Source organism: Ischnura elegans, chromosome 1 (assembly GCF_921293095.1).
Source record: "Ischnura elegans chromosome 1, ioIscEleg1.1, whole genome shotgun sequence".
Classification (NCBI taxonomy): Eukaryota; Metazoa; Arthropoda; class Insecta; order Odonata; family Coenagrionidae; genus Ischnura; species Ischnura elegans.
Window position 1 is genome coordinate 8960313 of NC_060246.1, and position 26997 is coordinate 8987309.

General features: G+C 37.7%; 1 long non-coding RNA gene across 1 annotated transcript in view; it reads right to left on the minus strand.

Annotated features, from left to right (window-relative positions):
- The window catches only part of LOC124155326, a 390208-nt gene that overhangs the window by 14988 nt on the left and 348223 nt on the right, over positions 1-26997 (minus strand). Inside the window, exon 6 of the long non-coding RNA XR_006864171.1 lies at positions 12634-12676. This is a non-coding gene — a long non-coding RNA (uncharacterized LOC124155326). The remainder of the gene's footprint in view (positions 1-12633; positions 12677-26997) is intronic.

Genomic DNA, 26997 nt, shown 5'->3' on the forward strand with positions numbered 1-26997 from the left:
GTTTTTATTTTGCAAAAAAACTAAACATTATAAGGAGTAATGGAATCAGCGTACCTTAAAACATATAATTCAGCAAAAATATCTCATACAGCTGAAAAAAATTTAAATTGAACCAGCAGTTATGGTTGTATGTGTCGCAAGTAAAATTGCAACTTTCCCAATTGATACGTCTCAATTATTCCTCATGTTTTCTGAATTTTCGACAGTTGCAATTTGGTCTCTAAAGTGGATAATCTTACAAGAAGTAATTTGTCTAACGATTCAAAACAGTCCTCGAAATATATATACAATGATTGATTAACAACTGCACTACATTTATACTCGATTTTTGCAGAGATGACCTTGTTTCTGAGTAATTTGTTCCCTTGAAGTGGCTGCATCTTGGCTCCCGAAGGAACTACTTCCTGCGTTTTTTTCTGCTCTCCCTCTTCCACACGTATATGCCCGAAAATACCCATACAACCTATTCTCCATCAGGGCAACAGACTCAGGAGAACCCGGGCACACCTAAACCTTCCCCACATACCCCGAGCCTGTACCAGCCGGTACCTAAATTCCTTCCTAATAATAGCATCCAAGTTTTGGAATTCATTAACCCTCTCAATAAAATGCTCCTCCTCCCCGGATTCTTTTAAATAGAAAATTTCACGAATGCTTTAAACGGTAGCATTATTGTTTTGAAATTTAATAACCTTTGTTTTGATTAATTTGATTTTTGTTTGACCCTCTGCATTCAATTCCTCCTATGCTTATGTTATTTTCATCTCATACTTATTGAATTTCGAGCAGAATGTCGTCTGAAATCATGTTTTCTGCTCTTATGGGTCTACCGAAGCGAATGCATAGAAATAGTTTTAAGATGTTCTGTTCTGAAATGTTTAACCCATAAGTGCATAAAGTTATTTTTGTCAAATATTTATTTAAAAAGTTATTATTCTAGCTATTAAGATTCATTTTAACTAATTTATGCAATTTTAAAAATTTTACAATCAATAGTTTAAGTAATACAGCACGTCCAATATATCGGACATCATGCACAGGGGGTAGTAGTATGGGTTGCTGTAGAATGTCGCATAGAAGTTTTGCTAAAATTATTTAATAAATGAGTACAATAATCATGACAGTGATTTGATAGTAAAAGACGATACATAAAGAACATATAAACTAGAAACATATATTTTGACACTTTAACATGATATTCGTAGAAAAGTTTTGGATGAAAGCCAATGTTGCATTTATTACAAAAGAATTTTGCTCTCCCTTTACAGTCTAATCTTCGTTTTTGCGGTTTAAGCGGTTTGCGAGGTAGAATGTAGATGTAGATATCCGGGCGACAGATTATTAATTCATGGTAGAGCAGTGGGTTTGGGAGAGAGTGGGGCTAAATGGTGCTTCGTTGGATTAAAGAGGGGTTGATCGCCTGGAGGATGGCTATTGGCTCACTTAAAGGGGAAGGATCTCTTAAGCAAGAGACGGAGGGCTTTGGATGAGAAGCGGAGGTCTCCCCTAGAAAGCAATCTGATAAGGCCTGTTTGTTCCCCTCCCCATACCTTCGCTTCCCGAAGAAATGGACGCTACACCAGACGAGTGAAAGGAGCGTTTCTTTGTAATCTACATCTACATCTACATCTACACAATACCCCACAAGCCGCCTAAAAGGCGTGTGGCAGGGGGTATTAGGACACCAGCCGTTTACAGCTAAAAAAAATGAAGTGCTCTAACGAAGTTGGGACTAGCGTTTATTAAAGTCCTTAATGGTTCGGGGGAAAAACGAATTCCCGTATCTATCCGTTCGGCAAAACATCTCTCTTAATTTATCGCTTCTATCGGACCTGGAAATACAGTCTGGCTCCAATATTATGTTCCCCTATATATGTAAACAAATATTGGGTTCCCAAACTTTTTTGTACCACGCCCCCCCCCCCCGCCCCCCGCTACACATATCAGCTTTCCATTTTGCAATACCCTATTTCCACGGTACCGTACATACCAACCTCTACTTGTACAAGTACTTGTACTCGTACAAGTATGTTCCTACTTGATACGGCGAGTAGGTAGATTTTTTTGTTCACTGTTGAATGCGGTAACGCAGAATGGAAAGATTCAATAATTGTACGTATGATGAAAATTAAAACAATTATTACATGAAAAACTGACTGACCGTTGCGTCTGATAGTAACTGCTATGGAGGGGGACGGTTTTGAGAACCTTGAACTCTTGTGTGTTTTGTAGTTTTAAAAACTGTAACCTTCTTTGATAAAGTTTACAACTTTATTGAAACTCTACAAAAACAATTATGAAAACTTAGAAAGACTTTATTTCAAAGATCTGAGGAAATGATTTTTGTAATTTTTTAATTTATTTCATTTGGGTGTCACGCCCCCCTGGACTTTCTCCACGCCCCCCCCCCCCCCCAGGGGGGCGCGCCCCTCTACCTAGCTCTACCGTCCGGTGCAATCGAACAGAACTCGTCAATTTTTTAAGGCACATGGTACCGTATAAAATTTAAAGTATCCAAGAGTAAAATTTCATATGTGAAACAAACAGAAATTTTGATTACGGTTACTTACAAAGATTACACTGATTAGAAGATTACAACACGTATCTCAAAAATAACAACTTTTCAGGGAAGCAAAAGAAACGATTTATATTTCTAATTGTACAATGAAATTAAAAACCAAAAATTCATGCAACCGAAAAAGAAGCATACATTTGCAAACACAAAGAGTTGTTTTTTACTTGAATTTTCTTTTTTTAATGTCATTTTTTGTAAGAAGCCTGTCTCAAACCGGCCAAATTTTGAGATACGTGTTGTTAGAACTTAGTCATCAACATGTAGGATCTTTAAAAAATATCAACGAGTTACGTTGACGTATACTGTGTAAAGACAAATTGTGTCTCGAAACTTTAACCCTGGATAGCTGATTGTACACCAAAATTGCTAATGATTTTTAGGTCGAAAACGCACCATTATTTTTTATTTTGAAACTTTGAAACAAGCGCTCCAGTCGCCCGCGACTTTTTTTTCGGGCTTCGTACCAGGCCAATGAATTTCCTTAGCTTATGGGTCACTAGAAAACTTCGATCGATTTTACGACATAACGTTTTGTTCTCGTTCCGAGTGTTTTAGTAGATGATTACTTGTTAAGCAATGGGTATCTTCAGGAAAAAAGGATTAGAATTGTACAAAAATTACTTCTCCAATCACTCATTTACTACTTAAATCACTCTAGTTTTATTGTAAGGGGAATTAGGCTAATTTAAATAGAACTGCCCGTTATTAGAAAATTAAAGTTTTTGAACTAATTTGTGAGATAGAAAACGTCTAAGACTATTCTAGAATCGTATATACAAGATTTTTCGGCCTCGGTGACGGCGGGATGAAGTCCTAGCCTACCTGATCGCGGGTACGAGTCCCGCCTGTGCAAGTTATTCTAATCTAGGGCATGGATGTTTCCGCGCATTTCATTGTAAAAATGTTATCATTCACTCCGATGTAAAGGCCGAATAGTGCTGTTTTCGGAGGTGTGGAAATAATAAAAAATAAATAACATATCTACTTCTACATCTACATAATACCGTGCGATCCACCTCTAGCGTGTTTGGCAGGGGGTGATCAATCACCACTATGCAATTAGAACATGCACATCATACAGTACAAAATACATCACGCATATTAACAAATTATACTACCACATCCTTTAAGAAATAATAGCAAAACTAAAAAACGCATTCATTTTTACATAGGTTAGTAGGCTACACTACAAGTCATCTAATCTATTTATGAGTTTTATCGCTGCCATTATAATCTCTTATTGATCGTGGAAAAAAAGACATTCTGAATCTGTATGTTCTACAGTCTATCTCTCTTATTTTATTTGAATGATCTGATCTTCCGCAGTATGTTGGCGTCCGTAAGATATGGTTAACTTCGTTAGAAAAGACACTGCTCTTAAATTTATCTAAAAGGTTTAGCCTATTTTTCAATCTTCGGTCTAAAAAATATTTGTAAAATTAAAGTTCAAATAATAGTATTCACAGTGATACAGATTAGGTAGGTATTCACTTATTGCCTACAAGAAAATGAAAAATGAACTGCGTACCTTAGCTAGTTAGACTGGGTAATAAATATACAATAAGGTACTTGGTAATGAAAAATCAATCATAGCATGACAATATGAATATCCTCGTGCAATGCTCGTTGAAGCCCAAATCAAATTATAATGCAGGCATTGAATAAGAGTCACAATGAACTTGCTTGAGGAAAACATATATTAAAAGGTATTGGAGGCATAGCGACCGTTTCATCGCCAATAGGTACTTTACTAACTCTAATAGCCTGAAGTTATGTGGTTAAGCTAAGGTACTCGTGTCGATGAGGTAAACTTTTCCATCGCCTATAGTTCAAAAAAATTGAGATTTTCCATCTTATGTGGTTAGGCCAGATTTGCTAATTGCAATATGGAAAAAACTCGACCCAAACAATTACAGAAACAGAGGAAATGAAATGAAAAACGGATAAGAGGGAGGGTGTGATGAGTCCGAGGAGTTCCAACCAATCTAACCTATCCAAAACGATTAACGCTTAATCTGTCTGGAGGCGAGATGAAGTGAGCCACCGGCAGAGGCGCCACCTCCGCATATCCCTTTATGACTCTACGAAAATAGATCACAGAAAATGATTTATCGGCCTCACCTGGAAACAGAAGAAGGCCAAATCGGATTTTTTTCCGCTGAATTTCGCAAAGTCAACTCTTTAACACGCATCTCCGTACTCATTATTTAATTGAAATATTAAACGGGTCAAGTAGAGAGGATAATCGATTCTTACTGAATGGGAACCTCAGAAGTTAAAATGACTAAAATATGGATTCATAAAATATGCAACCTCTTCACTTCAAGCATGGAGTCTTTTAACATTATGTAGTGGTTATTGACGTTTTGTTTTCAAGTTTTCTCAGGGAGTAAAATAATAATGCCTGGAGTTTTCAGTTCTTTTAATAAAACACTCAGTTGTAACTCGCCTTAATTTCCGGAAATTTGTCCATTCTTATGAAATGGGAAATATGAAATCATTAAAATATGGAAATAAATAAGAATATTAAATTAATTAAAATTTATTGTAATCCCTTTCGTAGAATGATATACCTAACCAGACCGCATAACTGGCTCATAAATACATAACGTAATGACCAAACCATCAATGATTCAGCCTAACATTGTTCAGAACATATTCCTTATGTCATCAACATACGCAGTATGGAAGGATTTATGCGATACGTGATTTCTGAAGTGGTTTTCACATTAATTTAAATTTCTTGACGTTTAACCTAAAAATGCAAGCCATTTCTAATGTAACAAAGACTTTTCTTTTAATATTTACCCATTTTATATAAGGAAAATTGCGAAAACATTTTAGATGTTTCAACCCATAACAATTTCCTCGTATTTAATGATAATTATAGCTATTCGTGATAGAGCCATGAAACTTTTCACAATGTGTTAATTATAGTATGATATATAATGAGTTTTCTATAGTTATTACCTTACAAATTTCGAAGGCCTAAACAATTCATGGGTTAGGCTGAGGTAGTTGTGTCGCTAAGGTAACCTTTTTCATCACCAACGGTTTAGTTCAATAGCTATTTTCCCAGTGGTATAATGGAGCCGGATCCCGTCGGAACGCCGTTTCGGCACTGGTTAACAGAAGATATAATGCTCAAATAACACATATAAATTTTTTGATAAAAAGCACATAAAGCTTATAAACTCAAAATGTCTAATATATAAATTCGTAACCGGAAAAAAAATAATTGTAATAAAATGTAAATAAATACTTGCAATAAAAAGCACACACAGTAATATTTCACGTCTAAAAAAATTAAGTAAAGTGCGTTTCGTAACTGCTAATTTTGCCATGACATCACTTAATTTTCCATATTATATGGTTAGTGAATTTCAGGTAATTGCAATAATTAATCTCTTGGATGCGTTATATTTTGGTCATTGAATGCCTGCATTCAGTACCGGCGTTAAGAGGGTATAAAAGCGACCGTTTCCTGCAAATCCCCGAAATCATTCCAGTCGAAGAAGAGATCATCTCCAAGTGCTAATAAATCCATCGTTGCTCGATTAAGTAACTCTTAATTACACTCCGCACCGCAGGCGCACTCCAAACTTTGAAGAAATTCTGTTCGGGGAATGCGAAATTACACCAAGGATATGGCAATATGTATATATATATTCCGGGAAGTAAGGGTAAAATTAAAAATGAGGTACAACGAAATAAGTGATTTAATTCCAAGAGTAGGTAGCTCTCGTAGCTTAAAGGGAAGACAAATACAATAATTGCAATTCTTAATCAATAAACATGTACATAGCAGTCGGTACAATTGCAATTATTTTTGCACATTGCCATAATTGTTACAGCTTATACGAGAAAACTTAATTTTTTATACAATTTTAATCAAAGCTTAGTGTATTTGTTATAAGCATAACTAGCAGTACATATAGGTATGTGTCTATCACGAATTTATTTAGCATATTGTAAACGAATTACTGCGTTGACTGTATTAAAATTTTCTGCGAACAATCTTCTTCTTTTGTTAATGTTTGCACAGCGCATAAGATAAATTGAATGCATTATTTTTCATAGTTAACAGCTTTTACTGCGAATGAAAAGTTTTATATTCGAACGAAAGAGCTGAGACGCACTGACACACGTAAGGAGAAGATTAGGTGAGAAATCAGATACGCATTTTAAAACTTTGCAAGAACTCACTGAAAATGTTAACTACTACACAACAGTACCGATCAATTTTCAATCGATCCCTTGGTTTCAAAGTTAGTAATGATGATAGCGTTGTTTACAACAAACCAATCCATTTTTGTGTAGTAAACAATTTTTTTCTAAAAACTGTAAATATTAGATCTGGATTTCTCATGTCAAATTGTAAGTTGCTGGAACAAAAACTACAGTAATACTAAGTTCTCAAAATTGGGCAACTTAATTTTACGCGCAAAAAACGGGTACTTTTTTAGAAAAAAATCAAGTACAGGAAACACTTCGGGGCTGATAATGTTTTTAAGCAAATGATCCAACGTAGAAATAAATTCTCTTTCGTGTGGTTTTTGTTGCATTGAAATTGATTGCCTCGTCTAGAGGATAGAGATCCACAAACTCGGGTGTCTTGGTTTTTTTACAGACAGTATAATGTGTACCTTTAAATGACTTCAATGGCGGCATATGCATATAATGCATTAAATAGTGAACCAAAAAATCCAAAAAATGAGCAGAACAAGTTTGGCATGTGCCATTATTATTATATTACTCCCCCTCGATGAACTCCGTAATGAAATTCACGTTTATGACATGAATCAAAATGCAATGTTTTGGCAAGCAATTTATAATTACTCAGAATATTAGAAAAAGCTGCACGAAATTTAAATGATTATCTTCAGACACACTTGGCCGTGGAATATTGGTTTCCCTGTCACAAACGCCTCTGCTTCATGGCAGTGCTGTACTTCGATTCTTGCAAAAAAAAACTCGAAAAAAATATTCTTAATTTTGCGCGGTGATCCAGAAATAGAGTTTGAATTGAATACAACTGTTTTGGAAAGCGATCTAATCCAGAAGCAAGAAAGGAATGGCATAGAGAGAGGAGTTTGCACGAGGGACTAAATTAACTCAGGGGATAATTAATTTTCAAAAGGATCGCCATATTAATTCCATTTTCTAAACAAAGACAGTTCCAATTATATACCATTGCGCATGGTGACCGTTTGCGAAGCAAATCTAAAAATAAATACGAAGCCCTTGCTAGCCATTTCTGTCGCTAAATCATGATTCATTTTTCACATCTTCATAATATACTTCCGAGAGATTCCTCACCCTTACCAAAATCCATTGATCCCTAAAAGGAAAGATCCCTTATTCGGCTGCCGCATTACCCGAGAAATCAGTCGATAAATAGGCACGCAGAGGAAGAGATTCAAGCGAGGATATTTGGAGGAAAGGAGTCTGGGGGTGGAGGGGTTGGGAAAAGGGTGGAGGATAAGGAGATACGAATCCGCTAGGCTACCGCTTTTCCTCTTAAAACTTCCTCCCCTTCCTTACGTAAGGGGATCGCACGCTAACGTCTGAAGGAAAATAGAAGGCGATAGCTATAAGGTCTTGCTGAACGTAGCCATCAGCAACAAATTGTTATTGTCAGGAAATTATTGGCTTTCGTCCGTCCGAATTCCCATATCTTCTAGATTGTCTCATACTAGTTTCAAAGTAGAGCAGTCGCATCGTAATTCTTGCATAAACCATCTTCGTTTCAAGTAAATTGAGGCATTTTCAGCCAATTAAAATCCAAAAGTATTTGTAAGGGAATAAGCACCTACTTATATTCATCTAATATCAGTTAAATGTATGGGTGGTCACAGTTATAAATATTTGATGATTTCAGCACCACTATGCAATAGTTGCCATTATTCAGACGGTGGGACGCCGCGTTGAAATGAGAATGCCTCCCCTGGGCGTGTTTGAGTTCCATAAATTTCAAACTTGGCCATCAAGTACCTGCACAATTCAGCGTACGCTACGAGTTGTACAATGCACACTTGACTTAAGATACGACAGCAACGTGGTCGAGTGGATAAATGGGATAGGAAGGGGTAACGAAATGGAAAATTCAAGGTACCATGGAGCGCGAGGTTAGAAAGACACACAAGTACAGCGCATGGGATAGGACCTAGACTAAATAGGATGTCCGGAATAGGGACAAATAAGAGACTAAATCGTTTCCCTTAGCAACCAGGTTTTTATGCATTTATCCAAACAATTAACTTTACCTAACTCTGGTGAGAAAATAATCACTTGTACCCGTTACCTTAGCTCCAATCCACTGGATTCAGATATTAGGATAGGATGCTTTGGCTGTAGGGCAGACTTATCACAATAAATAGAGAAACGGAATAGACCCGAGGCATGCCACTATCTCCTCTGATACCCAGGTCGTCCCGAGTCCGAACAGCATATTATATGAATTAAACCTGGGCTATAGAGGGCTCTCTTGGTGCATAAATTGCATATTCACGGTCTAATCATGGAGCGCTTTCTTGGGTAGACAACGCAGGAACTTCTTCCAGGAAGTTGGACGCCTCCGCAGGCCTTCGGAGTTTGAGGAAAGTTTAAATATCTTCCAACACGTCCCTCTCTCTCGCGCCTATCCACCTGCTTCTAGCTCCTGAGCCGTGGCTAAACGGAATGTGAGAACGGAGGGAAGACATATGGGAGGCAGGGATGGAGGCCAAGAGGTCTGGCGGCTTATTAATGAAGTGGCTCCTTCAAAGTTTGCCACCTTCGCACGCTTTCGTCGGGGTTACCATGGAGACGAGGCGCACGTGTGTTGCGGGAGGATTTGACCGTTCTTTCTTCTCATAATTTCATTAAAGCCAGCGTAACTCTACCAAAATTACTCAACTATGTAAATTTTAGAGCAACATACATAACGTAAATTTCGGAATCAAAAATAAATCCATTGTAAGAAGCTAATACTTGACATTCAACTATAGCTTAATGAAATGGATTGTTATCTTTTCTTATATGTTTAACTGACAACAAACCTGTAAACCAGTTTTAATTTCTTTGAATTAAGAAAAAATATCGGTTGTACCTGATTAACTAATGCGGTTTCTTCTACCTAACTATTTTTGCCTATCCAAGCGCCTTCTGACGAACCAGTGGCTCAGGAGAAGTTATATTGTAAACATTTACATGTAATCGAATTACACACTCTAACTTTATATCATTATTTCAACAGTGAAGTGTTACTTCCAATCTATTAGAGGTGTAAGAGACTTCAGATTTTTTAAATTAAATCCATTGCTTGGAAAAATGGACCCACGAATTTAACGAGAGCAGACGAGCCTCCAAATCCCAAAGTCAAGTCGGAATTCTCATCGACTTGTGTAATCTTGACCATATATTGAGATACAAGCACTGTGTGGCATTCGTAGTAAATATTCTCCGAGTAAAATAGGAATATCAATTTTCAGTTCTGAAATTGTTGGCACTGTCTTCGGCAGTAGCATGTTTTATTCTTCACTCTTATTTATTATTTTATTTCGGCGGGGTTGACAATAAACTTAAGTAGTGAAAATATATTATTGTATGCCTTCAGGAAACTCTTTTAAGAGTTTTTCAGCTAAAATTGGCACACGCCAACTCCAAAATACTTGGAAAAATAATAATTTTCTATCACGTGCTTTGCATAACTCTCAAATGAACATCAGAACGAAAGCAGGGATAAATAAATAATCTACAGCGTGCAATCACAGAAAGTAGTTATACGAACTGTAAGGTGCAAAATCAAGAAGATGCATTACTTGGTGCCTTGATAGATAAAACCGACCAATAAAACATTATAAGAAATCATGAATAGTGGTCATTGGTCACTTAATAATATAAGTCTAAAAGAATATCGCATCTTTCCAAGAAGGGTGAATGATGGAAGAAACACATACAACGGCGCTGCAAGTGCGTTGAATCTCGTCTCGCTTTAGAATATGAAAGCGCGGACCATTAGCTTCGTATTTTTCTCATTAAAAACGCAGTAGACTTCCACAAAGTGAATTATGAAACTATTGCTCATTTTGGCTAAAATCGAAGAAGTAATACTAAATTTATAGACATTTAAAAAGGGGAACACATGTAGTGGACGCCGAAAGTAATACCTATATATGATCTCTCCTGAAAATGAACTTGAAGATTTGGCGTTTAAAATGAATCTCGAGTGCTCAACTCATTATTATTTCCGCCCCTGACTTCTTCATTCCACACAAGATATAGGCGGAGAAGGGACGAGTGGCGGAAAAAGCGAATAGACGACGACGTCCGGAGACAAAGAAAAGATGATCCTCAACTATTATAGTATTCTACCGATTAAGGTAGGTTTCCATGGAGTTCTAAAGAAGTGATCTGGGAGCCTCCCTTTCCTTCCAGCACTGCCTTCTTCAATTCACTGTAAGGCCTACTCCCTTTCAATCTATCTAAAAATCCTATTCTTATCCTTCCCCTCCCTCGTTTCCCTAACATTCTACCAATGAGGACAAAAACTTTTAATAATTAATATGCTTTCAATTTTGCTATTCCATTATAGTGATGAAATCTCACAACGGCCATCAAATAAACTTAAAAGATGGTCAATATGTAAATGCCGTTGTAAAGTGTGATAAAGTGGACTATTATAAATAGTATGTTGCATGGCGTAGCCAGGAATTTCGTTCGGGGGGGTCCAAAATCAGGGGGAAAAAACTGGGCACTAAGTAATGGGTTTTTAACTAATTTTAACACTTTTCATAATCGAAAAAAGAAACATTTTGTGAATTCCTTATTTTTCAATATTTTGTTTTCTTTTATGAAGGAAAATAATTGTATTTTTATACTTCGGGGGAGGGGGGGGGCGCACCCCCCGGACCCTCACCCTGGCTACGCCACTGGTTCGTTGCATTAATTGGACAAATCAATTGTGTTATGATAACAAGTAGGTGAAGTAACCTGTTTATCGTAATTTATATCAAAATGGAATTCGTAAAATTTAAAACACCGCATTTATCATAAAACTGATCACAGCAATGAAGAGTGTTTCAAAAATGTTATACCTCCAAAAAATATCTTTTTTTATCCCATAAAGAATTTATAGACGACAGCTAGTAATTGAGTTTCCATTGATTTTTAAAGATAATTTTAGTCAAATAAATCTCAAATTATTGATATTCTGAATCACTAAAAACATGATTGCCTGCATTTCCTTCGAAGGGAATATTTTTTATCATAGATCGCCAAATAATCCTAAATAGCAATCACTCGATCCTTAAATTACCATTGCACTATACATTGCGGACGACCACACATGAGATTTGTTTTAAAAATACCTCCGGATAGAATACTATGCTATAATAAATTATGAATGCCGTTGCATGGTGAAAACATTCACAAATCCAAACAAACTATTTGTTTTTGGTAAGAGAAATTCAAATAAATATTTGGTTCAAAATCGATAAAGCATGCTTACTTGAACTATGCCCATAATTTCCAATGGTTGCATATAAGATTCTTCTTTTGATGGCTTATTTAACGGTCATTTCAATATAATTTACCGCATTACCATCGGAGAAAAATGATCCACATACACATATATTCTTGAGAAGTACTGCACATTTTTTCAGCCGTGAATAATGACATCGGAGAAATTTAAATGACTTCTCTCCATTATTATTCGGTTTTCATTATTTCAACTACTTAAAAAAACAGGAAAAACGACAATAGTCTGATTAAGGAATGCGTTTAATGGAAGTGACTTCACCTTAATGTATTTTTGTCTACTGAATAAAATAACATAGCCTGCGGCACTTAACGAATTAATTTAGTTTCTATAAGCAACCAAATGGGATTAAATGACAGAAGAGAACAGCAAGGGCCTTGAGTAAACTTCTGCAGAGCATTATAAAGATTAAAAATGCGACAAAGGATATCGTCCCGGGACTTATTTCATTTTTTAAATTTATTGGTAGTCAATAGACTCACGACTGCATCAAGAGATGCAATAAAGATATGAGAAATGTATATTAAGATTCACGTACCTGATGGCGAAAAAGTAATCCGATTGACAGGAAACTCCGGAATCTGGAATGAAAATAAATGGCAAGAATTATTTTTATGATTAAAATCCAAAAGAAGAGAATCCTTGGAGGAAATAGAAGCAAGACACATACCTACTGAGAAAGTTCAGTTGCTTTTTCATAAACGCATTATTTCAATTATTTGATCCTTAAATCACTTGATTATCTAATGAGACAGTTACAGAGCAAAATAAGTGAACTCACGGCTAACCGGCTTTATAAAACGTGATAATCTATTGGGGTAGTAAGCAATAACCGAGAGAAAAATGATCCACATACACATATATTCTTGAGAAGTACTGCACATTTTTTCAGCCGTGAATAATGACATCGGAGAAATTGCTTTTTGATTTATGCCACGCAAAAAAATGGACCGAAATCAGAAAAAGAAAAAACCACGAATACGCGGAGGGGATGAAATTTTTCACATGGATAGAGAGGAGGAAGTGGACGCGACGGCAAGTGAGGCGAAGGTAAAAGCAATACCCCAGATACGACACCGAGGAATAAAATGGCGAAAATCGGGAAGAGGGTGCGCGCGGCGGCCATAATGTATGCATGCGACACACTGCGCCGTATTTCAAACGCGATGTCCCGTTCGCTTCGCGTGATTGCCTCTTCCCATCGCATTCCACATCCTCGGGGATGCATCCGATCGTTTTTTTTCTTTCTTCCCAATACTAAATCAAAATATCTCCCACCCCCCACGCACTCGACTCTTCCCTCGGTGGCGAAAAATAAATCCCACACGCACAATATTCACTCCATGGGAATTTCATACTGGATTCCAACACTCCAATGGTTGTCTCCCACACTGCTATATACCAAATATCACGCTAGAGAGCGTTCTGTATTCAACAGCTACCCATCCGTTTCACTTTAAAGAATTCAGTCTATCCGCAATATTAACTTTTACAATCATAATTATTGACTTACATTAACGAATATATTATCCTTTTAGAATACAATACATACCGCTTAAAAAAGCAACTATATACCATTTATTGATGAGAAATCACTCATGGCTGAATTGTTTTTCTGACGGAAAAGCTGTCATGACGTTTCAACTCAAAAAATTGTTACCTTGTCGAAATGAAGACTTTTTCAAAGCTATTCCAGAAAGAAAATTTGTGGATTGACATGTTATACCATGCATAGTATCTGTAAAACCTAATTATAATTGTAAATTTAGCTGAAAATACTTTATTCCCTACGGTAGGTGATAAAGAAATTTGATTATAATTGGAGTTGTTGAAACAAAAGAGAACCACGATTTTTGCATCAACGACCAACCGTTCTCACAGTGATTCTTTGCAATAAACACATCTTTTAAATTATTCTACATGCTGGTTAGGCAAATGGTACTTAATAGATGGGACAAAGCCAAATGAAGGCTTTTGCAAATTTATTAAATAATAAATGCTGCAGCATAGTGATGGTTCACTAACCTTGCCTGTATTTATGTCGGAATTGACTCAAACTAAGAGCGCATAACTTTCTCTGCTGAGGACATTCTTCAGCCCATCTCCTCTCCCACTCAGTATAAGGCCATCATGTCTCCTTTCTTCTCACAAATAGCGGACGAGGACGTTATTCTTATCTCTCGCCAAACTTTGGACGACGAGTAAGTGCCCTCCTATCCTCTCTGTTCAGCAATGGTCGTCCCCTCACCGCCAAGTCCCTCACTCTTACACCTGAGGTCTCCCTTGAAAGGAGACTTTTTATCTATCCCCGCAGATTACACGGAGAGTTCATGTTCTTCGTGAACGACTTTAACTTCTTCGTTATTCTCACGTCTATGAGCTCTTTCGTTGCTGGAAGCTAGTGGACGCGGAGCTTAATAGATGCTATCACGACTAAATTCATCTCCTTCCGCCACTGATAAACTATGTCTCCCTCCCTTTGCTGAGAAAGTCTCCGTAACTTTCAAGGTAGCGAAACGAGTCAGAGTAATTTTATTCTCCTCTCCAATTTTCTTCTCAATGTCCCCACAAGTCGAGCTCTCAAAACCTATCTGTGTTCCTCAAGTGCGTCATTACTTTCCTGAACTGCGACCTTAAATGAAGTTGTTATCTTTCCAAACTCTCACTCTCTAAAACTGCACTTCTTTCTAGCAGCGCGAGTTCCCCATATCCTAGTCTCTTCAAGTGCTTTTAGCCTTAAGATAAGATATCCCACTTATTCTTTTTTCCCATGGTAATAAATAACGCAAATTCAGCATTTGTCTCCCTCGCTTATTAAAAGAAACGGTTAATAATTAACACAATTATAATAAATAAAAATTGATGTATTTGGAGAATAATGGTTTTCAAATATAATAAAATTAAGTACATCCATGCATCTAAGAAAATGCCATTTTTAATTTCCAGATTCATTCCTGATAGTTTTGATTCTCATATCTGATTAAAAACATTCAAATCTTCCAATACCACCCTTCACACAAAACCATTCAATTTTATGAGTATTTTCTAATGCTGCGTCATCGTAGAGTATTCTCGTTCCTCTCATAACTGCTGACATTTCAATTCTCGAGTGGAGATTCCAAAATTGTCTTTATAAACAACCCATATTTACATGACGAATACGATAATTTCAATTCGCGCTCCTTTCAGGCGTGTGCTATTAACGGCGCTCTAATATAGCGTACTTATAAAATGTTTCTATTCGTACCAGGACAACTAATTTGCGTTCCATTTCTCCATAGAATATGGATAATATTTTTCAAACACACACATGAATCAGAAAATCTTCAGAAAAATTTGATATTCTCTCTCAGAAATTAGGTCTACGATGAGGCAGTTATGCCGTAAAAATGATGTAAAAAATGCTAAACAAAATGAAATATTTCTTCACGAAACCCATATATAAAATATGCATAACTCAGCGACAGTAAATTGTTGGCTTTGGATTGAAATAGGTGATGAAAATTCGATCGGTGCTGTTCACACATTTTTCTATAATATGCCTGGAAGATAACGCAAAAAAGGATAGCATTTAACGAATTACACACACTTAAATTACTTAAGTTACTATAATGTCATCTTCCATTAGCTCGCTTTAAACATATCGAATAGGTATCAACCGAGCTTAGCAAGGGAACATACATAATTCATACATTTTCGCAAGCAGTAAGCCACCATCACTCCCATCATCATTTTTTTGTTAGAGACTTCGCACTATTTTGTAAGGCGCGACAATCATGACAATAGCAGACGAAATAAAAAAAATGAATTTGGGTAAAAGTAATAATAATATGCTAATGCATTATTGCATCAACAGACATAAATCAACACTTGCTTATTACCGTCATATTTGGAGTCTCTCGAACATCCATGTAGAAAATATTGCAACATGATTGGAGGTAAGAATAAATACAAATAATGCCGCGATATTAGAAATTCACATGGAGATAAATGAGGGTGGTGGATTTAAATCTACGAATATTCCGAATTAGGAGCAATATCTAGCTCAAAAACAAGGTAAAAACCACTTCGGCGGGGGAGAATGATCGATGAAAGAACGTACAAAAGCCGGTGATAGGTAAAAGGCAACGTTAAAAGAAAGCTTTTTCTTAATCTCAATCTAAGTCACTCCCCACTTCTATATACATATGTATAAGTGATTGAACGAACTACGGCCGTTGAACAGTTGAAAGAAAATTAATTTCCCAAGGCCGTACTCTTTGGTGGGCAAAGTGGGGGGTGAGACGTTACAAGGGTGACAGGGGGGGTTAATTCACTAATACAATAATAATTTTGTCTATTTCTTGTGTGTGAGTGGGTCACTGTCGTAATAATGAGGACTTACAACTAAATCCTAGAATAATAATTTATGTTTGCCAGCACTACTATGCAGGGGCGCAGCGAGGGGGGGTTTTTGGGGAGGGGGTTAAAACCTCCCCCAGAGCTCAGAGAAATATTTAAATTTAATCTATTTTACTTAATTGGATTGATATTACTAATAGAATAGTGTAAGTTAGTAAAATATCCCTCGGAAAGACGTAAAACCCACCATTTTGAACCGATTATCTTAAAATTCCGCCATTTATTAGTCTCGCACCTACCGCTTATCCTGGAGGGTATTCCATACCTCCTCACACCCCGGTATTCGTTGCACCTTAACCCCCCCCCCCCCTGCCTTAATTCCTGGCTGTGCCCCAGCTACTACGAGAGCCTTTCATCCTTAAAATGCACACGAAAATTCTCCCTTCAAATCCCATATTTTTGGCTCCCTCAGGTGCTGGTATGCATTTCCACTCCCGCATACAGCCATTTCAGCAGAGAGGGACCTTCAATATCCTTCGCCCTCACCTTGAAATGCAAAGAAACAAACAAACTGAAAACCCTTTTCGTCCGACTTCCCCATAAAACTTGGCAGGTTCGTGCTTCTCTGCGAATTCCCGCTTCGTAGTATAAAGCGAAGATGGCGACGCTCTCCCAAGGGAAGCAAGGAGAAGGAAAACAGAGGGATTCCAATGTGATGAGTCTTTCCCGGTTGCAACGGATTCAGACTTCCCAGGGAATAGGAAGGTAGATAGATGTCTAGATAAATAGATATTAAGGGCGAAATGTTAAAATTTCACTTTTATATGTGGAAATTTTGTGTAGAAAATATTTGTGTTGGTGGGAAAAAAAAAACATGAGGATGAGGGGATAATATTCATCAGCGAAAAACCGCAGTGCAATAAAACGCCTACACAAGAAGGGGGGCGTGAAAAACCTGCGGAAACCTACAGAGTGAGTACTAATGTTGATGATTGCCCAATTCCGCAATATTTAAAGCTGTAACAGAAAAGATTCGAAGAATACTATGATAAATATAGAAAGAGAATGCCTTACTAACAGCTGAAAATCGATAAAGAAAATTCAGGTTATAATATAGAGTAGAAGAAAGGAAACAAGAATAAACATTACTCAAGAAAAAAAAACTCAAAGAGTTGAAAGTTTTTTGGTATCCAGGAAGCAGAGTATTCAGCGATGGGAGAAGCAAGAAAGAAACGTCAATAGGCCAGCAAAGTCAGCAGTCGGGAGTACAAGTCTAGAAGTAAGGAAACAGTTCATCAGATCCTACATATGGAGCATGTTTCTCTATGGCAGCGAGGCATGATAGGAGAGAATTCAAGAGTGGAAGTTTTCAATATGTGGTACGGCTGAAGAAGGCTGAATATAAAGTAGATCAATCGGGCGAGTGAGAATTCCTTCGGAAAGCAGAAGAAAAGAAAAGTCTCCTAAAAGCCCTATGAAGAAGAAGGAATAGCTTCATCGCCCACAATAAGAGGCATGATAACCTGATGAAGGCAATAATCAGGCAAGTGATTAAATATGTTAAATAGAAGAAATGTGTAAATGTGAAAAGAATAACTGAAAGGTGATAGAAAGCTAAATGAGCACTCGGAATGAGAAACATACGACAAGTTATAAAGCATACTAAATAATAGAAATATGTAACTTTGAAAAGGTTTGCTGATAGGACGGACGAATCAGTTTCAGGATTGTTGATTTACGATGATGACGGGCGGTAAGAGAAATTAAATACTTTGATATTGGTATAAAAAATTATCATTCCCAAAGAAATAAGTCTCATCAAATAAAGTTTCCCGTCACGAATCCCAGTGGAAAAGTAAATACTAAATTAGGAAAACATGAAATAATTTGATTACCACTAGCGAGTGATTTTAAATTTTATGAACTTAACATAGATGGCGTATTTTCAGTAAAACAGCTAAGTACATACATAGTCCCCCAATATTCCAGCTGATATTCATTTGCCTATTTTCTTTCCATACCTAATATCCCAAATCTAATTCTCAAAACCGATTTACAACTAATTCACAGCATTATCAACTCTGCCACTGACTGACCTGAACTCATCTCTAATTTAAACTTTCAAGTTCCATGCAGACCCACCGGCACGCATTCGCTCCTCCATGTATTCGCCCATTCCCAAATTGTCACTGACCAAGCGTTCCCTCCTCTTCCATCTCTCTTCCCTCATAAATTCTCTTCATGACCAAATACACCCGTTTTCTCTTCTTACAAAAAAGGGTCACGAAATTGTGTTGACTCGTATCGACTAGTCAGCTTAACATTCATTGTATGCAAAATTATGGAGTACCTAATTGCGGACTTGAAGAAAGATGTATTGAAAGAATCTTCCTTTATTTGGGAAGGGCAAGATGGTTTTTTCAAAGGCTACTCCTGACACAGCTAATTAGCGTCTCTTCATCAGGACCTAGTAGAGGGATTAAATAACGGAGAGAATATCGATGGTGTGCTGATCGATATCCCGAACAATTTTGACAGAGTAAATTATGAAATCCTTATGGAAAAAGTAGGCTCATTAGGATCTGATAGAAGAGTCGTTAAATTGATATATTCTTTCATCTCGGGTAGAACGCATCGGGTTAAAGTAGGCGATGCTCAATCATTGTCAGAGTAATACTATGCCGCAAGTGGTGTACCCCAAGGAAGTGTGTTGGGACCCTTACTCTTTATAATCTACGTGAACGACATTAATATATATATAACTAGCCCCATTCGTATGTTTGCTGATGATTGCATAATTTATAGAGATATCGGGAAGGTAGAGGACGGTAAAACTTTGCAAGAAGACCTTAACATTTGGAGGGGTGGGCAATCGATAAGGGAATGATAAATAATGCGAATAAAAGAAACCTGATTAGATTCAAGACAGGCAGTAATGTTGTATCAACCGATTACTGCACTTTTGGAAAAATTCTTGGGGAAGTTAATGACTGCAAATATTAGGATTGGTATTGAGTAGGGATTTACAATGGGGACCGCATGTTGGAAGCACGACAACAAAAGCTTTTAACGTATTGCTCTTCTTGATGAGAACCATTGGAAAAAGCTGCACCAGTACGAAATACGGATAGATATTAAAAATAGATATAAATAGCCGCATTATTTGTCAAGAAAAGACCACAAACAAAAAATACACCCTCCCGATGAGCTATCAAATTCTTTCCTGCACTGGGGTGGGGATAGGTGATTGGCACGGTCTTTCTAGGGTAGTTTTGGAGCTCTCCCCGTAAATTCGTAAGTCCTTTATGACAAAGTTAAGGGGGCGCCCTAGCACGGCCGCGTAAGGCGATGCAGACCCTTTCTTTTTTGATGGAATTAAAATGAATTTTTCGCTTTCACTTTTAATGTTTTAAAGCGTAAAGGCCGTTTTATACGGTACACGGAATTGCGCAATCAGACGTACGTGCGTAGGCGCAATCAAAATTGCGTCGTGTGAAACTATGAATTGCTAGAACACATGCGAGAATGCGTGGATACGATACGGCAAAATAGCCCCTGTTCTAATTTCGCTCGTGCATTTGCGCAATTCCACGCCATTTTAGAAATTAATGCAGCTCTAACCTACGCAATTCCGTGCCCCGTGTTAAACGGCCTTAAGAAATTCTTTGAGAAATAGTCGCATGCAACGGAACAGTTAAAATGTCTGAAATCTGACGGATTGAACTTACTATTAGTTTAAGAGTATTTGCATTTACACTAAGAGTATTTGCATTTCACAATAGAGTATGTGCACCCGGGAGGAAAACGATTGAAATGCAGTTTTTTCGACAAAGTGTATAGTAAATATCATTACTTTGTATAATTTGTGTAATCTTAATATATTGGACGTAGAATATTGAGCAAAGCATTGCAATACTGAACTGAAAACAAAATACTGATTTCTCGGAGGTGGCTCAAGTGCTTTCATTCTGCTTTGAGGAACTCTATAAGAGTTTTCCCTTGAAATGAGGGAGAAGTAGAAGGCCGTGACACATCGCCCATGCAGCTAATAGTTAGAGGCCTTGAATCGGTGCTGGACGACGCGGAAATGGTAGTAAAAATTCACTCCACAGTCAACTGCCCAAATGGTTATGCAATATGGTGGTTGATTTTCAACAAATAAATAAGCGCGTAAGAATTCAATAGCCATGCAACATCCTATGGACCTTTTGATAGGTATTGCGAAGTTTTAAGATCAGAAAAATGTTTACAGAGTGTGTGTGTGTGCAGCATCAAGTCATCCCTCACTGGGACTTGATCCGCGGATCCTCATCTGCGAAGCATGTTACTTTACCCACTACACCACCGGAACGATCGGGCTCTATGGCAGTCTCAATGCCCAATATGTCGGCTGTGTCCACTGATGTCCCGACGAGAGTAGATTCCATTGTAGGTGAGTCGAGGGCGAAGCATACTTATGAGAATATGGCGAAGAATTCGTAGCTGGATCTTTTGCGCCTTGTCATAATGCGACGGGTATGATTATTTCCCCGGTATAAGGGATGTATTGCTTTTAAAACTCCCGGTTGTATGAGAGCAATACGAGGGCAAAATTTTGGAAGACAAGTAGTTCCTGAACTGGCCGCTCTCAGACGCCAACGAGCTTTGCGTTAATTTTTTCCGCCACTGTACTACCTATTAAAAAACAGAGTTCTTATTATCTCAATGTTTCTACAAGTGATTTTCATTTCGCTAACAGAGATATGTCAGTCACATATACATTTGCTTGGTTGAAGTTTATGAATAGCGTTTGTGTGGTATATCTAAAATAATGTAAATGAAAACTTGGTCCGGATGTATGATGGAAATCTCTCGGGCTGGAAATCAAATGTTTGATAGATCAGACGATTACTTTTCATTCATTCGGTTTCCATATGCTTCTCGAAGCATTTGTTAGCACAATTTAAAAATTGGTTCATTTTACATTTCTTCACAGCATAAATTTATAGGTTTTCAAGGTACAATTGTCTTGTTATGACTATCCATTAAGCGAGGAATCCCAGCGCGCGGTGCATTTCCAAAAAGTAGTCCCGACTTGTGATACGTAATAATGAGCTTATTTCACATCCGATTATGAAAATATTAGCATCACTGTGTTTGGAATTAAATTACAAGCATTTGTAATACCCAAACTATCACTTTTTTCGAAAATTTATTTTCCTTTTTTTAGTTAGTAGTACGGGTACTGTAACTAAGTTAATTACTAATTAGTGACTTAGTTTTCACGAATTAAGTCGTACTACTTTCAAGGATCATCCCTGTTTAAGTGACTCTTGTCTTAATAGTCTTGTCGTCAGCGTAACCGAGAAATAAATGAATTAAAAGATGATGGCATGTACACACTTCTAATCTAGTTTATAAGCCATTCCATGGCTTTCCAAACTCAGTATACGCTGTAGAGAGGCTCACTCGAAAGAACAAGGTATGCCTGAGAACACATCCAAAAAAATGACGTCACAGCCTTGAGAATATGGCCGACTTCAGTGCATCATTAATTTTGCAAATTTTAATAATTAATATCTCACTTAAAAAGTACCTCTCTATTCTCCGACTTGGAATTCAGCCTAATTGAGGTTTAAATTTTTTTATAAGATCACTTCCCAAAAACGTGCACATACTCTATTAATTTAACGTGGACTGCTAATTTTAGAGTAGCATAACATTCAGACAAATCGAGGAGGAATCTGAAAGTAATTTATTATATATGTCTTTAAAATGAAAATTAATAATCACCAGGGGTGCAGACTTACAAAAAATATTGGGGGGACCCCAACCGGGGACCTTGCCCCGGTAAATTTTATAAGAAGTGAATTTTAAGTTTTTTAAGCATTTTAGAAGCGTCATATGATCAACATTAGAACCCTGATCACTCGAATCTCGATATCTGGACACTCCGGGGAAAATTGACAAGCCTGACACATTTTTTCCTCACATCTGTAACGAATTTTTGGGGTGGCTCGGGCCCCCTCAGGCTCCATGGAGTCGGCGCCACTGATAATCTCTGCAAATTGCTATCACTCATAATATTTTAAATGCAGTAGGTTGACAGGTTTTCATGGACTCAAGCATGATTAATGCATTACACATACGTAAAATGTATTCTCCATGGATTCAAGATTCACACAGATTCGAGATTCAGATGGATTCGATATTCACATGGATTCGAGATTCCCATGGTTCATTTATGGCTTATTATGAACGGTTTAAAGAACCGATTCATTGCCACGAATCATGTCCTATGAACCGAATCCACCGTAACTCCCACCTCTAGTACACATACAGCGGAGAAAAGCGAAGGAGCTGAGCAGTCGCACCTCAAACCCTGGTGGGAGGGCGGGCTAGACAGCTGAGGGGAGTGTTCCTCTCCGCTTCTCATGGAGTAGCTTTTACACCCCAAACCTCAGGGAAGGCCAAGCGAATTTCATTCGCTTCTCTTCGACCACACCTTACAGTAACCTGATACTCGCTTCGTCTCGGCGCTTCGGCGAGACGGGCGGCCGCGAGGTCTAAAGGCTGAGGGTATCACTCCCCATTCCACTTTCTGCGACGTTGCCGTTGTTTGGAGGGCGGAGCGGGGTGAGGGGAGGTAAGAAATTCGAATTGGCCCGAATCACGTCCTTCGTCGCCGTTTTGGGCCTGCAGTACTCCACGGTAGACCTATTTTAGGCCACGCGAATTAACATAGATCTGTGGGTCTCAAGGTGATTGTGGAAGAAAAGTGCAGCCACAGATTGAGGGTTTAATAACTTTTTTGTTTTACCTTGGAGTCAAGTTGTAATCGGTCAAAGTCCAACTTGATTTTCTCAATAACCTGAGAACATATTACTATTTATGTCCTTTTCTAATGTGTATACACGTCTTCTAAATACAATAAAGAAAACCGCAAGTCTCTATCTCTTCTAGTTGTTCCGCAATTGAGTGGTATGTGAACTCCGGCAGAGGGAAAAAATGGTCGGCTTCGGTCGCCCAGAGCGGCTCCCAGCCGTCACTACCGTCACTACCATAACGCCTTAACCAGTTTGTGCTTCGCTCGTCGTACAGATTGTTGATATTTCGGATAAGAAAAATTGAGCGCATGAAAGTAACATAGAAAGAAATACATGACGTTATTTATAATGGAAGTGGAAATTTGTTGTTCTCCAAACGTAAATTACCCGTCAAATATCTTCTCAATAAGTTTAAGTTGGAGAAAGAAGAGAATGCGACGGAAATATTGCAGAATGTCATGAGCAAATACTTTTCAATACGTATTTCCAGAAGTGGGACGAATGCAAGAGAACCAGGGACAGGTTTGAAAAAAAACCGTCGATATTGGTTAGAGAAGGATATACCCAGCTGACATGCATAATAATCTTCTTGAGACTCCTTGATGATGTTGTAACCTATCATTGCGTAACGTTTTCGTATTCGCTTAACTTTACTTCAAGGCGATTTTATATCACTATTGCTATCTAATTCCTGGTTTTTCTGAGTAAAGCAGCAAAGAAAGGCCTAAGAAAGACTTTAAGGAGTCTGGTGTAACAATAAGAGCAGAAAAGTGACTGATTTGAGAAATCATCAACAGCTGAGCTATCGCTAGCAACATCAATTACAATGCGCTTGTAAGGGAATGATGCGGCAGCGAATATAATCACGGAAATGACCACGTCCACCCCTACCCGAGGGAAACGGATATGAAACAGTAATGGAGGAAAATAACTGTAAATCAAAATGAACTGACGCCATAAGAAGCTATTTCGCTGATTGTTGATGGCAATTTAACAAAATGTCTACACAAAATTATTCGTAAGACTGCCAAGATCTGTGGCCACCAGCTTTCTCCTAGTTATGAAAGGGCTAGACGCAAAAAAATCTTCATACCCAAAGGGGACATCAGTGGAATAAAGGTATTTTAAGTGGACCTTCAGGGGCTTCTGAACCACAGCCTCGCGCATCATAGCATCAATGCCAACATTCAGTGATGTCACGGGGTCAACTTTTCCCTTGAATGCAAATGAAAACTAGTTGTGGAGCTGGTGAACTTATTCTTTATGTTTTCTATGATTTAAATATTTAGGTTAATTTGTAATGGTTAATATATAATTTCACATGTTTTCCATTGCAGTTTTTTTAAAATATAAAATGCTTGCGAGGTGATTTCTGATGAGTGTTATATCACACAAAATTATGACACAAAATTCAACTATTAAATAACTACTACCTATGCCTTGAAACGCAGGTTTCGGTGCTCCCATAGAATTTTCATCGTGTTCTGTTTTAATGTTTCTTTTCATCGGTGTTAATAAGTTTCAAGCAAGCTATGTGACATGTATTGTTACATTTTATCAATAATTTATTATGTTAGTTGAATATATTTCGCGTCAGTAAGTTTCAAATGAGAAACCTCTCTATTTTTCGTTTGCCACCATTTTTCCCTTCCGTTTCGAAAACTGCAAGCGATGTAAAATTACTCTACGTAAAATTACTTTACGTAATTACTTCATTGCGTAATTCCTTCACTCTACATTCCGTCAAAATAACATCATAAACAACAATTCAATACTGAAAATTTATTTATTTAAATTTTTTTGTTCCCAAACCAACGAATACAGCTCATATTGAGCCGTTTTAATTTGTAAATTATTAATATAATAATTAATTACACGAACTACCATGCCCTGGATAGAGGAAATCTACCCAGGCGGGACTCGATCCCGCAATTTCTTGTTTGGCAGGCGAGGGAGGACTTTACCCAGCCGCCACCGAAGTCAGCGCCGTGATTTTGACGAAATGCCTGCTTACATAATGAACATAACATCGCTAGCAATTTCGGAAAAGGTGTACACTCAATGGGACCTTCGCATTCACAGGCCTATTTTTTCAGCACATGAGAGAGGAAAACGGCCCCCATAAGTTGACTTCAAGTATTTGTAATTGATTAACAACATTAAAATGTAAATATAAAAATACATTTAAATTAAATGGCATTTAAATGACGGTGGATACATGACACCAAATTAGGTGTCACATTCCAGCTCCGACTGCTACCCCTGTTCCAGCGACCCGTATCAAATTCATCATGAGTATCAAATTTCTCCTCGGAGTCGTCGCTGGCGTAGTTGGGAGGGGAGTCGCCTTCCCCCACCCCCCGTCTTTCTCTCCCTCAAGGTGCTTCGGCCTCGTGTCTGTCCCGGCGCTGCGGCTAGAGGGCTTCGTGTGCCGTTATATTGGGAAATCCAAACGCTAGGGCGCCCCCTTTTTATTATGCATGTTTCATTATATTTGGATTAACGTTTATATTGTATAGCTTATTTATGCGTTTTTTTATTTATGTGTGGCTATGTTACCACCCGACCGAATGGTCGACTTGTAACTTTACTTAAATAATAAAATAATAATAATAGCTTGTATCAACCGGGCTCTTTCCCATCTGAATGGAAATTCTTAACGTCATTATGCATTGTTTTTACCTTTAATGCATTGCTTTTTATTCAAATATTTTATGCTTCATTGTGCATGCTTTTTTATGTTTGCTATATTGTACCACTCACTGTAATCTGGCAAGTAAGCTGTAGGTGGGCAATTTACTGATTAATTGATAAATTTAAGTAACAAATTAAATCAACTAATTCATATGAAAAGAATTTACTGAGTTATTTAATAAAGGTAACATATTAAATCAACTGATTGATTTAAAAAGAACCACATGTCACGATAGTGGGAAAGGACTGCCGCCTAGACAACCGGCCGTTATCATCTAACAGCATCGTATGGCTGGCTTACATCCTCATGTTCGTCTTTTGAATGGCCCAATGGCAGGCAAGCGAGAGAAGGGTCGACCACATGAAACGCTATCACTCGGCTCATGATAAAATCTTCGGAGGGCTCTTCGGCCTTCTCTTCCCATATCGCAATTACCCCACCAACCCCTCTATCGCTTAACCACGACGGATCCTTTTACGTTCGTCGTAAAACTCCGCAGTTCCCACCCACACCTACCAACGCCCCCGGCATGCCAGCCACAGAATATTCACCCCATCCGTCTTACGGAAAATTCGCTTCAATGCCCGCGAAACGTCTGCGTTTGAAGAGCTGGAGAAATGTAAGAGCTAAAAAAAATAGGTACCTCAGCGGAATGGTAAAGAATTTTTCCAGAGGTCGACCTTTGTGATGTATCCATTTATATTCCTTCTGTTCGGTGATCTGCCACCGCGTTGACCTCGTAAAAGGTTTTTCTTGAGCTCACTTTGGCGCTAAAATTTTATGGTAAGTCATCGATAAAGGTTGTCATTAGAAAAAATATTGGAGAATCTTTACACCATCAGATGGAGCTGGCAAGAAATATTTTATCATTAGACCCGCGGGACTTCAATTAATACCAGGCATCGCGAATGGGACAAATATATTCCAATGGCAATATGATGCATTTCTAGTATTATCATAAATTTTTAATTTTAAAACATTAATTTTAATTTATCGAGGCGAGGTTTAGTTTTTAACTTTAGGAGCATATTTAATATATTTTAAGCCATATATTCAATAT